The sequence below is a fragment of the Lasioglossum baleicum genome, chromosome 1, assembly GCF_051020765.1.
Source record: "Lasioglossum baleicum chromosome 1, iyLasBale1, whole genome shotgun sequence".
Taxonomy (NCBI): Eukaryota; Metazoa; Arthropoda; class Insecta; order Hymenoptera; family Halictidae; genus Lasioglossum; species Lasioglossum baleicum.
This window is the reverse complement of record NC_134929.1, coordinates 7,260,818-7,278,782: the sequence shown is the minus strand read 5'-3', so window position 1 is coordinate 7,278,782 and position 17,965 is coordinate 7,260,818. Positions and strand designations below refer to the sequence as shown.

The following is a 17,965-nucleotide window of genomic DNA, read 5'->3' as shown; positions in this document are numbered from 1 at the left end:
GCGTTCCGTTTCCAACAAAGGTCTCCCAAAATTTCGAACGCTTAAAGTAGACATTGTGTAACAATGGGAAACTCTTGATAGCTAATATTAAAGAATTTATACATCTTTACATTACATATTACTTTAATCTCACTCGTGTGTGTTCGATTGCAACATGAATATCTTGTTCGCAGATCGTCCGCATTAATCTTTCAAAACGATTAGATTCATCATTTCAGATTGCACAATTCATTTATCTTTGCGTAATTCCTAAAGAAGCTTTCAGAAATGAAATTTGGACGGCTTAGCCCACCTCCACCGCTACATTTGTTGATTAAATCGCCGTCACCGAGCCGGAAGCCGCCAAACATCCCCCAGAAAGCCAACGGGAGATCAAAAGAATCCCGAAAGATCGCGTTTCATTCATCGGGGGGTTCAGAAAGCAAGAGCGGCAGTTAGAAAAAGTTTGTACGACTAATTTCCGTTCCCGTCGCGTTTCTCGCGCCACGGTGCAGGAGGGAGAAGGAAATCGATTGTTCCGCTAATCGTTGCAACAGTACGCATCAAAGGGAATGCACGAATGGTTCGAAATGAAAGCGAGACGGAGCAAAAGAAGAGTGGTAAGCGCTTTAATGGCGGGCTGGAGTTAATGCGAGCAGCGTCGCAGCTGGCCTAATGACGTTGAAGGGAACGTTTCTCTTTGGGCCGCGTGTTTTCTTGACTTCGCGACCCGCGGGAAAGCTCTGTTGCGCTAGAGGGAGGAGACCATTTCGCTAATTAATGCAGTTTTAGTTGCACGCTTAGAGCAACGGGGAGCTGGTCTCTTCTCAGAGAGGAGAGGAGAGAGCAACAGAGCAACGACGGTGGCGACTGTGTTTCTCTTTCGTACAGCCACGCTCTCGTTAGTTGCCTTAATTCGCCGCGTCTTTCCTCAGACTTCTATTCCACGCCTGTTTATCTTTCATTTCCTTAGCTAATGATAGTTGGAGGACGCGTCGGAAGATTAAAGCCTCGGCCTGCTCGGAATTGCATCGTGCACGGGCATTAAAACGGTTTAATTATCGCGCGAAAGCGCGATGGAACTTTCTCGTAAAGCTTGTCACGCGTTTCACGTTCTCCGCGAGAGGGGACGTGTTTGTCAAGCGTGCCGAAACTTCGGGACAACTTGCGATCCAAGCGTTCCCTCCCGCGATAAACGTCTCGTGTACTCTACCAGGCCTGTGTCAAACGTACATGCCTGAAGGTAGCCTAATTTGGACTGGTTCCTCGATTCAGCCTAATTTGTCATCTGTGACTGATTGCTACTATGATGTTGCAAACGTCGCTCCTTTACGAGATACCTATGTATATGCAGGGCAATGTGACGATTTTCAGTATTTTCATGTTTGTACACCTATTTGGTTCAGGTTAGTGCAACAATAATGATTTCCTTGCAGTTCTACTTGCTTTCGAGAAATTTAGATAAGTTACATAGGGGAAAGGCGAAACTTCTGTTACAGGACCAAACATTTTGGACCTTTTAAAATTGAATCCTGTCGATTTTGGCGAGAAAATGCCGGATATCCAAAAGGTATGCGTGTTTAAAGTTGCTCAACTAAAACCGTTCGACTTTAAACACGCGTAACTTTTGAAAATCTACAGGATTATATAGAAAAATCCGAAATTTTTGGTTCCTAATTTGCATCTGGCCCAGGCAGAACCTTTTGAGACAACCTAATAGAAATAATAAGCGAGATCAAGGGTAAATATTCTTTCCCACATGAGCTTGAATATCTCAGAAAATTTTTTGCTTCACCGATACTTATTGGTTTAGGTGCCTTAATGGCAACGGTTCAACATCTGTCAAAGCAGAAAGATAAAAACTTCGTGCTACACAGGCTATCCAGATCAGACCGCCTCTAATTACAGGAAACCTGCGGGGAAATAATTAAAAAGTACGAAAGTATAGACCGCTTATCGGCGGTCTAAATACATAACCACGGCTAGACGAAACGATCCTCCATGCAAACTATAAACACTCCGGCTCGTTATCAGACGGCACTCTGCTGCCTCGACGGTGATAACACCTAGCGGAGCCTGTGTAAAAAACCGCGCGAAAATAACTTTGCCGTTCACGGCGTCGTAAAGAAGTCTAGTAAACTGAAACTTGCCTTAAGGGCCACGTATCGCATTGCGCCGCAAGGGTGCAACGACATTCGGCCCCTCATTTTCCGGTGTGTACGACTCTTATATCAGTGAAAGGAGACTGGAGATCGCGTATAGGGAGGATTGATTGTAATTGCGACCGACCAATGCGCCCCGCATAGCTGTCTGCATCACCGCTAACAATAGTTAGCGATTTCCCGACGTCCCCTCGATGTCTGCGTCCCACGGAAATGATCGTTGCTGATCGAGTCGTAAAACGTTTACTCAAAACCGGTCAGAAGTACATAGAATTCTGTGCTCGCAAGGCAAACAGGTTCGTGAAAAACTGCGCGGATAGCCAGTCGAAAAGGCCTCCTTACAAACTTTAAAATTAAACAACTTTAGACTTCTTGAGCAACTGCCTACTTTTAATAATATATTTATATATAGAATTCTGTTCTCGCAGGACAAACAGCTTTGTGAAAAACTGCACGGATAGCCAGTCGAAAAGGTCTCCCTACAAACTTTAAAATTAAACAACTTGCGAGTCTTCTTGAGCAACTGCCTACTTTTAATAATATATTCATAATATTTTTCTGATTTTTATGATACCAAACACGACACGATTTGGATCACATTTACTAGTTTTATCGATAATATTGTGGAACCTCGATTATCCGAAGTGGACAGTTATTTAGCTGCAGTGATTAATTAAATCTTCATTGATTTGAACATTAAATTTATATGTATATATATGTGTCCCTATAAATTGAACTGTTCTTTGTATCCTGATAATGGAGAATTACATCATTGGTTCGGATAATCGAGGTTCTACTGAATCGTGAATTAAACAAATGCTTATCAATTAATCGGAAAAATGTCACAAATATATTGATAAAAATTGACTTTACCAACGATTACAATTATGCACCAGAATTAGTTATGTAAAATTAGAGGAAAGTGCAAGATTTGAGAGACAGTATCGCCAATCTAAATCTACACCTGTTCATAAGAGAGGCCGCCACCTACCGTGCAAAGACCGGTCGCGATCTGCGGCATGTCGCGGTTGAATTGCAGAAATTATGCAAATTCCCAGCGGCTAGGTTGTCCAAGGGTCACTGTCATTACCGATCACTATACAAATATACTGGTCGTGGGCAATGTCCACGAGATACTGTTTCACAGCAACGCTACGGTGCAATATTCCTGGCTTGTCTGTTCGCACGTGCGAACCCAAGTTATGCCCATCGATTTTATGGTAAACCATACGGTATTCCGTTGATTGCTGAGAAATCGCTGCTGCATTTCATGCATCCTGCTTCTTTACGAAGTATTTTTATACAAATATTTTTCTTATTCAGCTACTCCTAAAATTACCTAGGATTCACCTCAGGAAGCCACAAATTTTTAACTGTTTTAATGTAATCCTGTAGATTTTGGCTAGAAACTACCGAAAATCCAAGTTTTAATGTTGGGAATCCACTGGTTCAACAGTTATGCGTGTTTAAAGTTGAGCGATTTTAATCACACATTGTGGACGGGTAAACTAAAGTTGTTCAACTTTACAACCAGTGGATTCCTAACATTAACATTTGGATTGTCGGTAGTTTCTAGCCAAAATCTACAGGATTCAATTTGAAAAGGTCCAAAATGTTTGGTCCCGTTAGGCGAAATTTAGCCCTAAATACCACTCGAGAAGCGACTAAAATCTTTCATTTATAACTCGACATGGGGTTCGAAATAACAACCAGAACTACAATAACCCTGAAAGTGTTTCGTTGGCAAAAAATGTTCCACGGTTCGAATGCGCGTAGCGAAATTCCCGGATTTCGAGGGCCGTGGATCAAACGAGCGGACCCGCGAGCAATTAATCGAGGAGCTCGTCAAATTAGTGCGTCCCTGGCACTGTCGGCGAACGGACACTGTTACGTTCAACGTTTTTTTTTCCACCGAAGCCTGGTCTTTGTGGCTCGCGAGACAGAGACAACGGGCCGTGATAATTAATCTCATTAGCAGCCGACGCGAGGATTCGCGGACTAATGAGATGCCATCGCACGATCTTGGCCCTCGCGCAACGACACGCGTTCCTCCCTGATATTTTTCTTTCACGCCTCTTTGATACCCCACCCCTTTACCTCTTGGTCGCCCCTGTTTTTAACGAGCACCGTTCACTTTGCGCAACCGAGTTACGCAAACTCGTTCTCCTTCCTCTGGTTTTGCCCCCCTCCCTCCCTCTCATCCCTTATTGACCGCGAGAAACTTTTAATTAGTTTTTACAAATAATGGTTCGAACAATCGGCTCCAATCCTTAACGCCAACCGAGCGGGACACTTTATTTGAGGAGGGGCACAATGGCGCGGATCGAAGCATTTCGGGACATTTTGGTGGAGCTTTTGAACTGAGGGAGAATTCAAATGAAATCTTGAGCTCTGGGAAATATTTGTTTTCTAACATCGGATCGAAACAATTCGGAAACGATTATCATGTTTTATACATGATAAAATCAATAAAAATTTCATTGATTTTTTCGTTATCAGTGAATGTGGATAAAACATAGTCAATTTGTATAATAATTGAATTTAGAAGGAATATTCTATTGTTTCCAAATCTAATTTTTCGTCGGAATTTTAAAATTGAAGGGATAATGTAACGGCTGGACCGATTTGGCTAATTCTTTTTTTAAAATGGTCGTATTAGTCCGAACTAGATTATAGGAAAAACGGAAAATTCGGGAAAAACTAAAAGTGCTTTTAGAATCATAATTCAATACAACAAAAAAACGAACGTCGTAGCTTTTAATCAATATTTCAATAGAAATTTACATTATCGACATTATAAAAATGCGCCAGTTAGTTAATTTCGATTAGAATTTATTTCGTTACGTACGCAAATGTCGATTGACAGCTTAATGTAGTTTGACAGCCGCTACAACAATCCTACTCGCGAAGCGAGCGAGCAACAACTCCCCTCTAGTATTTTATAAATCAATAAGTTCATAATATGCACAATAAAATTGGCAAGTAAGAGTTTGAATGGACCTAGCCACGGCTGCCCATAAACTCGTCAGAAACATCCGCCTCGCGATGCTTGAGAAGCAACACAAGTTTATCAGTCATAGATACGAGATGATGGATCCTTTAGAAAACTGTCCGCACATGTTCGACCTGGTTCACAGTGTGGGAGTGGACGTAACGGAGGGAAAAAGGCGAGCAAGCCGATAGAGGTTCCATCGGTATCAGAGTTTCACCTTCTTACGAAGATTCTCTGCTCTGTATCATCTAGCATATCGTTCCGCGTCCCACGGATCAAAATTCACTTGGCTGGAAGAGTTCCTGCATGAATGAGAATCGACGACCGGAGAATCGAGCACGCACGAGACCCGGAGAAAGGGAGAAAGTTCGAGAGGACACCGCGGGCCAGAGGCTCGGGGGGAAAGGAGCGTCGGAAGAGGCACGCGGGGAGGAAAAAGGAGCACGGGAAACGAAAGGGGTGAGAGGAAATGGTGGAAAGGACATGCAGGCAGCCAGACTCTTTTTTCCATTTATTTTTACCGCCGTCGCAGCACTACCACCTCCACCCCTCCCATTTTCCTCTCCCTTGACGAGGAATTTCGCATTTCTTCGGCCCCGAACGCGACCCAAGACCTCGTAGACGAAGTATACAGGGTGGCGCGATAACTACGAGCTCTGTACGGAAACTATCCGACCTTCATTTATATATTTGCTCCTGTGATTTACTGATGTTGCAATGTCCCGTGGAAATTGCTTCGGTGAAACGTGAATACCGCTGGAGACTTTTTCATCTAACTTTTTAATGACGTAATTACGAATCGGCTGAGAAAGGGAAGTTGGTCACTGCAGTGATCGACACTAGTAGACAAAATTATAATGCGACACTCCAAAAAATATTGCAATGGATATTGTATTTAGATAAAATAACATTATATACGAGTATTTGGAATTTAATTTACGACCCACAACTTTACGATTAAATAAACTTGCTTTTGACGTATGCCTTACAATTTTTCAATAGTGCAATACCATAATTATCAGGAAAAGAGTGTAGAGTTTAATATACATTAGACAACAAAGCAATAAATTAAATTTTTATGGAATTATTTTAACAAACACGTTCGTTTTTCAATGACAATTCCAATCGGCCTGAACGGTAAGTTCAGCGTGGGGCACATACGCGTGTTAGGTATAATTACTTTATCGTGAACCTTTTATCAGAGGCATAACACTCTGTTCTTCATATTTACCATATATTTTTACATACAATGAAAATTAATAATTAATAGCAATCGAACGGTACTACGTCTCGCCGTATGTGGCGCGAGTAACATTGAATGTTCATTAAATTCATAGCTTGTAACGGTATTATACTCGAACGTGCATGGCGCGAGTAATATTGAATGGCCGTTAAATTCATAATTGTAATTTGCATTATAATCTGGTTTCGTTATTGTAAGGCATCGTTTTAATGAATTCTGTTACAAACTCCATGGTCAGACGATAATACGTTCAATCTACGACCGGAATACATGTTGGAAAATAATTATTAACAGCTGAGGATTTCTTGACTAGTTCTCTAACAGCAACTATTACTATAATAACAAACTAAATCGAATATAATAATAATAAATAATAACACATAAAATATAACAAACATCAAATCATTTTATACAGTGTAGTACAATCTCAGTCTTGTTTAAAAAATTATTTACTGTTGCTTATGTCTTCAATGAAACATTAAGCAACATATTTGTGACATTTTTCCGATTGACATGACACCAAACACGACACAATTTGAAACGATCGAGCAGAATCTCGATTATCCGAACTAATCAGTGGAGCCGAAGAAGACCCTCTTACAAGGGAAGGACCCAAGTGTCCGACTTCGATTTTGATAATTTTTTGTGAGATGATGGTATATGGATCCCTTATTATGTATGCAAAATATTAGGTGTTGTTACTCAATAGTTTTAAAGATATAAACAATTAAAGTTTATACCTCGTTGATATACATACCATGATTTGCAGCTCAAGTTTTCGAAGTTCAATTGTTTATATCTTTAAGCTCACAAAAAATTATCAAAATCCCGCAGACCTATTAGATAAGAACATGCGTGGAGTCACCAAGAACCTTACAGTGCTTTCAGGCGCAATACGAGAAGTGGGACCCTGTCTGCACTTATTCTAGGATCTGGAGGAGGAAACTACATAGTAAGAAATAAAGTCCCATTTCCTCCAACAACTGGGTGTGCATAATGGCATTTCCTCACCGCCCTTAAACAAGAAGAAAAGGTCCCCCAGACCTAACCCTGTAAAGCTAACCTTGAAAATTGTGTCATGGCCTTGAGCATTCACAGAAACGTTTACAATTGATCTGGAAGGAATCACCGTGCGAGATCGAAACTTTAGAAAATGGCCGACGTCTCTGCGCGACGTTAAAGGGCCTAACGATTTCACGAATAGTTACCGCTCCACCCTATACAGACCGGAGGCGATAATACTCGCGGCTCTGTTCCCATCCCTTCGTCTCTCACGTGCGACCTGTCGAAGCCGCCACCACTGCGCACCCTCCCGAACCAAAAGCACCCCCAAAGGGACGCGCGTGAATGCACTTTGCCAGCGAAATATTCTCTTCTTCGCCGGGTGAAATTTATCGGCGGGTACTACGTTAAGCCCCTTTCACGCGGAAAGCGGATTTCTTGTCATCTTCGCCAGCTGGAGGAACCCTTTTCCGCGTTGTAAAGAGTCGCGTCGATCCGTGTCTCGGGATTTACGAGCGAAACTTTCGGAATAAGTACCGACCGGCGGCAGGGCAACGTCAAATTCGCCTTCAGGGAGGCACGGTGTGCATTAAACGGCCCACTTCCTCCCACCCCTCGAGCGAGATTTGATTGCTCGGCACGAGGCTCGCCTCCATTGTGCCCCGTCCTCCGTGGCGGAATAATTTTTTAATGAGTTCACTTTTAATTCCCGGTTTGCGGCGACTGTAACTGCGCCGCGAACGGCCGCGGCGTAACAGTCCGCAAAACCGCTTGCTAGAGTCTCGATTCTCGATTGTGTATGTCGAACGGCAGATTTGCTTGGTCGAGTGCTTTTCCTGCTGTGTTGTTGCATGCTAAATGGCGACTGGTAACGTTGAACAAACGGAATTTTTTTCTAAACGTATTGGTCGTTGTGAACACCATTGTGAGCAGAGAGATCTGTCCTGTGAATGGACACTTAAGCTGCATGTGTGCCCCGCTCTACCTTCCCCTTCTACGATTCTGTCGTGCATGTGTCCGGTGCTGGCGGAGAAGAGGCAACTTCTCCCCCTCAATTCGCTTTCCGTCCTCTTATCAGGCGATACTGATAGGCTGTTCCAAAAGTATCTTTCGCAACGTGTACGCTTAATTTTCATTTTAGCTACGTCATGTGTCCCTCGTGTGTCAAATCGGCATAATGGTAAGACATGAAATAAACCGATGAATAATTAACTTAATTAATATTTTATTGAGAAAAGTAATATGCCCCAATTTATTGATTGGATACGTCAAACACTTTCAGGACAAGCTACTAGTATTTGAGAATTGATATTTAAGCTTTAGCACTCCTTTGTCGAGTGTGACTCGACATTCGAGAAAGAAAAATATAAATCAAGCTGTACGATGTTTAAAATGATGAATACAAATTTTTTTAGTTAAAAACAAATATGAATATATTTAATACAATTAGTAAACAAAATTGTTTGAAATAAGCAGCGATACAGGAGCTGTCGTTTGAAGTAAATTTCAAATAAAACGCTTAAAATATTAGGGAATTGTTAGCAACAAAATTGAAAACTAATTCGGAGTGCAAAGGGTTAACCATTAAGATTTACGATGATCTTGATTAGAATGTCTTTGTCGTCCAGAATTTTCTGAGAGTAGAAAATGAATAAAAATGGCACAGTGGTTGCGGTACGAATCAGACGTTCACAATAAAAGCGACATGATCGGACAGATCTAAATAACGGTGAAAGCAGGACACTTGGAAATCTGATTCGACGACGGAGATTTTCTATCGCGAGACCGGATGAATGGCGACTTGTTTTCAAACAGTTTCAAACCTTTTATGTATCGGGGATCGATGCCACTAAAAGGGGTGACTAAATGCCCGGAGCAACAGAGGCTGAGAACTCTCGTGTAATGTCTTGATTAAGTAGTGGTTTACGTCCTCCTGTGTGTAAGGGCCACCCTCGTAAAACAACCTCGCCCTTCCATGATTCTAGTCGACGCGTTAAACGCCTCTCGAGCGACAAAAACACGTGATTTACGGCAGATCTCGATGATATTCGGACGCTAAATTCCCTGAGAAATTGTCGATATTCGAACTGTGATCATTTTGTAAAACAAAAATACTTTTTAAAAAAAACCACGCTTATATTAAAGTGCACTAAAAGGAAGAAAATAATTTTTTAGACATTGATGACTATAAATAAAAGCGTGGAGCGCTAAACTATATTGACATAATCTTCGTGGGACCTCCACGCTTTTATTTTTAAAATGTTTCATTTAGAACGTTTGTAAAAACATTGAAAATTTTTCCTCTTTGCAAGGGATGCTTCAAACTTGACCGTAACATAATAATATTAGTCTTAATGTGGCCACTCCGATAAGATTACGAAAATACAAACCTGTATGGGAATAAATATTTACGAATCCTATCGAATTATTCATAGCAATCGTCCCCTGAGTGAACATTCGTCAGGTTTAAACGGCAAGACTTTCGGCCCTCTTTCGCAGCAGTGGCGGCGGCGGCTGCGATTATTATTTCGTGGGAAGAATTTCCCATTCAGGGAAGAATTGGCTGCAACGAGCACCTCTGATGCAGATTACACAGTCGGGAGGGCGGTTCTTTTCTCGAAGAATACATTCATTTCAAGTAGGAAGATAATCCTGAATGTCGGGGAGGCGTCTTGATAAACCAGCACTCCTTATTCTTATCAGCCATGAATACAAATTAACCGATTCGAGCCGCAGCATGAAACTGCACCCGACATTAAAAGAATACTATCCGCATTTTACTAGATTATACGGAGCTATACATCGTTATTGATGCAAAGAGGAATCGAGATGCTGCAGATCATTTCTTTGATCTCTATTCAGATAAAACATTTGTGAGACATACATCAATTGTAATTGGACTGTAGCGAGAACTTGGTTGGTGCACTATCGTGCACCTGGATTTTATTTTAAGTTATGACTGCGGATCTTTATGCAAAATAAAAAATGTTCGCATTGATCGCAAGATACAGGAGGCAAGTAAAAATGTCTTTCTTCTTTTAATTATCTTATCAAGGTGAAAGTAATACACTGGTGGCCTCAAATCTTTTTGATATGTCCACTGTTTTAAATTGTACATACCCCTTTTTGTCATAAATGCATAAAATCCGCAGTCTAGTCATTACAATAAAGTTACATTGTGTATTTAATTTTTTGTACGATATTACACGGCAGTCCAATTACTACAATATTAAGAAAAGGGACTTGATTCACTTGTCAACTAAGGGGCTCATGTTGATTACAGAGAATGCATTCCTGCAGTAAATTCCAACCAATAGAAAGCGGAAATTGTAACCAGACAGAAATTGTAGCATGCAACAAATTCAAATTAACAAACGCCCCTCAAAACAACACGCTCTTATCCATTTATCTTTGTCCTGGTAAATTATTCTACAAAAATACGGATCCCGTAAACATACAAACGTCGCTTCTACATTCCAACTGAAAAATGATGTTTCCTAAAAAAAAATGTATCTCCGTTGCAAAAATTTTTTATTACTGTATGCATCCGGTCCGCGGAGAATTGTTGAAAACCGTCATTTCCGGTCAGCGCACCGCGTCAAATCCCATTGCGATGCAAGTTGTAACGCGCGAGCTGCCGCAAATCATTGTCCGGCACAGTCAAAACAAATTTTGGCCGGTTCGGTTTAATTTCGGAGGAGGGTGGCAACGTGGGTGAACTATATATCGACGCACTAATTACGCGCGTCGTAGCTCATGTTTATTAATGTTGACTTGTGCGCGCGTGTTTACCGGGTCCGGGCCGAGCCGGCGCGTGTAAACGTTGTGGTCGCACGATAATCACTGGATCCGCGTATTTATGTATGAACGCGGCCGAATTTCCCCGTAAATTTCTCATATCAAAAGAGCCTGCTCCGCAATAAACTGACAAGCCGATTTCGACCGGATATTGCCCGGGGCCCCGGCCGGCATACTCTTTTCCCAGTGTGAAGAATCGGTGTAACGTGTACCCCCATGCGCGTGGCAGTGACGGACCAAGTTAGAAAACTAACCCCCGGCGATCTGGAAGCTCCCTCTGATTCGCATGTCCTGTTCCAGGTTCCATAACGATTCTAACCCTCGTCCAGAAAACTGGAGCACTCACCTGCACCGGGACAGTATCGTGGTGTTCGTTCTGGCTATGGGGAAGAGCTGTTTGCCCCGAGATCGCCCTAGATTGCCCTTCTGGGGCATCGTTTCGAGGCAAATGACAATGGAAAAAGAAGTGCCTCTCGATTCACCGAGTTTGACATCGACAGCTACAGAAGACCATTTATTTTTCCTCTTTGGGATCTTAAGCGAGTATTCACAGCTGTACATTTTAGATTACGATATCGAACATGGTTAGGCTATTATAGGTCAAGTGTTTTGAAATTTTGTGCATTTATGAGGAAATTGGTTGGGTGAAACGTAAAACAGTAAAAGATTAGAAGAATTTAAGAATACCGTAATGTTGTTTTTAATGTAACGAAGTCATTAACAGGTGAAGTCTTTCCACAATAAATGCAAAACATTGTTCATTTGCATAAAAATCCGCAGTCTATTCATTACAATTGAAACTTCTACTTTATATCTGTGTAAAATTGCATCAGATATAATCGTAGTTGTAAAAGATAATACGTTATTAAAATCATACACAATAACTTAAAAAATGGTTTTCTACCTTCGACGCAGAACGCATTGTTTGTAAACCCATTCATTCCCCACAAAATTGAATTTAGACTATTTGTCGAGGACATGTTTTGAAATATTCTTGGAAACGATATTAGGCCAACTAAAAATACTCCAATGCCCTGCCGCTATTTCTTAACAAATTCTACATTTGCAGTCATATTGAGCTGAACAATTTCAAAGCAATAAAAATTTTAGAAAATCTGCTGACTAAAGACATTTTGGAGAACCATGGACGAGTATGATCGGAACGATTTACCATCACATTGCACCTAAGCTAACAACTATGAGAAGTCCCCAACCATCCAATGTTCCGCCCCCTGTTCCCTGCGAGAGAAAAACTAGACGATCCGAGGTCGAAATGAATTCCCGGGCCGAGTTTAATGCCGATTAATTACAAGTTTCAGTGTTTCGGGGCTCCCTTCTGTGAAAACCCGTGGAGCCTCTGCCAAGATTCTATTTCTGTGCCCCATTCATGCCGGTCGAGGACATTTTCCACTATTTGCTGCTCGTTCTTTAAACAATTCGCCGGGCTGACGGCGCGCAGAAACGATTTGACTTTCAAATGAACGCATAAGAAAGAACAGAAGGGCGATCCGACGAGATCATCTATGAATATAAATTTCATTTTCGAGCATGTCAGCGCTGTAAAAAAGATTCGGCGCGCCTGGAGTTCTGCCGAGAGTTGTCTGGCTTCCGAAGATACAGATTTAGCATCGTAAATATTTAGATCTTTATCAATGTTTGTCGGAGTTGCTCAAACTTGTATGCAGTCATTTTCAGAAAATTAAATGTCCATCACTATTACTCGTTATTAACCCTGTAAAGTAGGCAATCTTTATGATTGTATGGTTGCTTAACCCACTCAAATTTTTAGTTGAAAATATTATTTCACATATTTGGATGTTTTATAGTAGATTTAATATAAATATATATATACTTCAATTGAAAGTAGCGGCTGAGAGATTAACATTTAGACGTGAACGCTCTACCCTCCCCTTCCACAACGTGATTCCCCCACGTGACGCGTTTTGGTCACGTGGCGTTAAGTCTTAAGTAGTAGGGGAGTGGACTGATTGATATGCTGGGGACAAAATTGAAAAATTATTTTGTCGTTTTTCCTTATTTCCTAATATATTACTAATATACCTAATATACCTTAATATGCCTTAATATACCTAATATATTACTTTTAATTATTGGCAAGCCTGCAGCAGGTCAGTCGGTAATACAATTTATCCGTTTCGTTAGTCAGCTCTTTTTTGTTTATCCATTGTAAAAGGTTCACAGAAGATCTTAGTGATGTTTAATGGCTAGAGGTAGATGAGAAGCCCGAGGGTTTGACTCTGAATCATTTCAAAGGATCCGGTAATTATAGCTTTAATCTATACGCCTATAATACTATCAGAAATGCGGCGTTGTATTATGCAATCACGATCCAAGATGAAGTAACTTTAATGTCCGAGTTTATGGTAACAGGCCGTTACACCAATAACTTTGCGCCCCGAAGAAAGCCGGGTAACTCTTTCAAACGAACGTAATTGCCTATCCAATTTTATTTCTTTTGTGTCCATCGACTTCTAGTTGGGGCTCGCGCATTTCTTGTCTTTGTGAAACTTTATGGTCGCTTTACTTTCAATTCGTGGCCGCTTTCAGAACTTCACGACTTTTTAATATAAACATTGATGTTGTTCTCGTGTAAAAAGTCGAAATGCTTACTAAATACCGATAATTAATTACATTTTAGTTATAATCGTTGATGAGTTTATTACTACTCTTTTTTTTATGAAAAAATCTATAACAGCTTTTTTCTTTTATCTGGATATTATAATTCCCGTATATTTATTATTTACTATGACAACTATATTTTTCATTGCAGATATCTACTTATATGTTATATACAATTATTACAATATAATGATAAATTATATACAGTGACTCAAACAATTGATCAAATGTTTAATTTTGTTTCAATTTTTATTCAATTGAACACGTGTTACTAAGATATGTAACAAAATATTTTATTATAATATATACATAGTTTTCGTAGTTCATATAATACAGAATTAACGTAAATATATTACACTTTGTAAACAAAATTAAATGAAATTAACAAATTATGTAATGATCAAATTTTTGTATTTGTAAAAATGAAATATTAGTACTTCGTATACCCTCCTTTGGCTTTCAGTATGGCTTCTATGCGTCTTGGCATACTATCTACTAAACTTTTACACTGTTCAGCCTTAATATTTTCCCAAACAGTTTTAACTTCTGACCACAATTCAATAATACTTCTTGAATTGTGATCGAAGTTGGCAACTCTTCTTTTTAGTAAACCCCATAGGTGTTCTATTGGGTTCAGATCGCGAGACTGTGGGGGCCAGTCTAAAACAGTAAACCATGAGCTGTTAACCATTCTTTGGTGATTTTTGCCTTGTGTTTAGGGTCATTATCGTGCTGAAAAATGACTTCTTCTGCGTTCTTATTCCATTTTGCCAAACTTCAGATATTAATACTTTTTTAATTTCTGATATTTTACTTGCTTGTATTGGTCTCATTATGAAATATGACTAAAAATATTTGTTTTTATTAATTATTTTATCACAAACGTATTCTCGAATGTTTAAAAATAACGTTATGACTTACCAGTAATTATATTTGTGCTAAGGAATGCCAAAAATATAAGAATTTTTCACAATTGAGCTTAACACAAATAATTGATCAAATATGCACAGAATATACAAATTCGTAATACACGTCCGCTTTGTACGATTACAGGGCTTGAACTGTCGTGAAGTACCGACGCAATGTTTACATTTTTCGTATATATATCAACAGTCGTAAGCAAGATTCTGAGAAAGGTATACTGTGACTTGTTTCCTTTTCGTTCGAATATTTGATCAATTGTTTGAGTCACTGTATGTTATTCAAAAATAACAATTAATAATATACGTAATTAAAAATTATAATAATTATTATATATAAATTTACAGAATACTAATGTTTTTAATAACGTAGGGTACCACTTGTTCAATAAAAATTTGGAAAGCGGGCTTCACTTCTAACAGTTTTTCTCAATAATTCCACGGTTGTCGCGTTGATGAAGCGAAACGTATTGCATTGCAAATACCGGGTTACTTTCGACCCAGTCCATAAATAATGTTGGTATTGCGGTTCAATGCAGGTAATCGAGAGTTGCAACGATCATCACCATCAGCACCGCAGATCCGCTCATGCAGGGTCAAGCAACCATAAAACGGAGTTCTTGGACACCTGCACATCACGTGCAAATAAATTTCATGTTTATTATCCAGCAGTCAATGCCCAGAATGTTCAACGACGCTGCACACAATTGTTTTTTTAACGGAGAGTTTCCTTTCCGACTGACTTTACCACCAGCATACAGTTAAGAGGAATACGAATGTCATTATAGTCCGATCACACGTAGGGTTGCCAGATCTTCTATATTTCATATGAATCTTCTATATTTGTAACAACTACGTTCAATCTCAAAGCAATTTTCAAAATTGTATCTGTATACTTAAATGAATGTGTAAACTTGTGGTGCACAACAAGTCAGCAAAATACTAATGGTTCATTTGTAAAAATTAAATATGGTAATGGTTAGTCAATTAGCCACGGTCTTCCCTACCCATGTAAGCCACATCTACCGCTTGCAGCGTGCATACATCAAATCTTGTTATATTTATTAAAGCTTACTTACTGCTGCAAGTGCCTAATTCAGTCATCATATCAGATCTACATCCAACTAGTTCAACTATATTAAGTTATCAACGAGCATTGTGCGATGACGAGTAAAGGATCATCTGCACAAGCATCGCAATCATGAGCTATAAATAAATGGGGACCGCAAATGTAGCAGTGAGATAGCAAGAGTTAAGTGAGTAGACTCCTTTTTCCAGGATTGCAAAACTGGGGTTTTTCAGTAGTCAAAAATATTTTTTCGTTTACGAGGCGTAATTTGCATTATTCGGCAGCTGCGCGTGTAGCTGTTTTCGTAGCTACATGCTGCCAAATAATGCAAATTATTTCCTCGTAAACGAAAAATAGGATTTTTCAGACCGATAGCGCCCTAGATCGATCTATTATCTAGCGTATTTACTACTGAAAATCCCCATTTTTGTATTATCGGGAAATGAGAGCGCGAATCCCGCACCCTTGCAATCCTGGAAACGAGTATAAATCTGTATAAATACAAAAATGAAACATATACGAATAATTATCTTTTGAGACACACAATTATGAAATGGAAATATGTCAAACAACTAAAAAATCGAGGCACTTCTGATTTCCAGCATTAGAAAACTCAGATTTTTTATTATAATACAACGGTTAGCGATAATAATAAGAACATTTTTCTATATTTACTGTTTTATCTTTTATAGTTTATAAAATTCTATTGAATAGTAAAACTTAAATTAAAAGAAAAAGACTACCGTCTGATTAAAAGAAGGTAAACATACGCGGTTTAGAACAATAACTATATAAATTCTTAATTATCATAAATTTTTACTCCTACGCATCTTGGAGATAAACTGACGACTATAAATTTTGTAGTAGCAATATCGAAACAAGTTACCTCCAGCGTGTCGCGTTACTGTGTTGAATAAATACCCGATTAAAAAAATTCTTGAAAATGTCAGTGGTTTCAAGTTAGACGTAGATGGATATGCATTACTGTTATGTAAAACATGTTATACAAAACAAGAATACTTTCGCCGTGGGTAGATCGTGGGAAGATCATCTTCCAGAGCATTTTAATGTTCAATACGTGCCCTGTTTCATCCCACTTATCCTCTACACTCGACATGTACTACAAAACGATATTCAAAAGTCACATCTGTAGTAGCCAGGACAACTATAATATACAGGTTGGATCATACTCGGCAGCCGAATCGCCAGAGTAAAAATTGCCTTTTTTATTTTTGCATGTGACCCTGTAAATTATAATTTTTGGAAAATCTTTCTTGCATATCGTTTCGTAAACCAATGCTTCTAATTGATGATAAAAAATCAGGTCGTTTGGTACAATTATAAAAAAGTTATTCTCTTTTAAAGGGCATACGAACACTTTACACTCACTGTATATAGTTTATGTATTTATGGCAAATTTCTGCGTATATAAATTTCAAGTTTCTAATGGAAAAATGCCCTCTAGGGGTTAATGACAATATCGCGAAACGCTTTCCGGAGTTATTCAAGACGTTCTCCGTTCGAGTTAATTTAAAACGAACAGCTCCACTCCCATCTCCAGGGGTGGTTCTTTCCCGGAGTCGAAGATTAATCGATAGTTTTTTTTCTGTCCCGGGGCGTCCAGCCAGGTCTGGTCCGTTAACGTCTCGACCATTTGTTTCGAGATTAAGATCACGTTCTCCTCCTCGGACGCTTCAATCGCAGAATACAAGCTGGGATACGCGAACACAGCAATTTGCTGCACGCTGCTTGCCCAGAGGGAAATCACCGAGCCTTGTGTATACGTTATGCGCGTGGCGGCCAAGGGGGATGATAGTGTGCAAGCTGTAGTAACGGGGAGGTGTTAATAGCTAGTGGTAGTACCGACGTGAGCTCGGTACTTAATATGATTGACAGCACGAATGGGTAATTAACAACCGAGTCGCTTTCATGTGCAACCCGCGCGAGTCAACGACGCGCGGCGTGGCGGAGGCGACTGGGGGTGTGTTTAGTACGGCCAGACTTGCTTCTATAACGCGGTTATCCTAAGTTTAATTACTCTGACAGATATTTTAGGAACGCTGATAACGCTCGGTCGCGCGTGTACGCGACACTTGATGCGAACTGCCAACTATTCTCTGAAGAATGTCTCGCGCCGCACCCGATTAATCTGCGAATGCG

At 39.9% G+C, this 17,965-nt stretch overlaps 1 protein-coding gene across 13 annotated transcripts in view; it reads right to left on the bottom strand.

Annotated features, from left to right (window-relative positions):
- The window catches only part of C3g (C3G guanyl-nucleotide exchange factor), a 116,578-nt gene that overhangs the window by 80,334 nt on the left and 18,279 nt on the right, over positions 1 to 17,965 (bottom strand). The window lies entirely within an intron of this gene.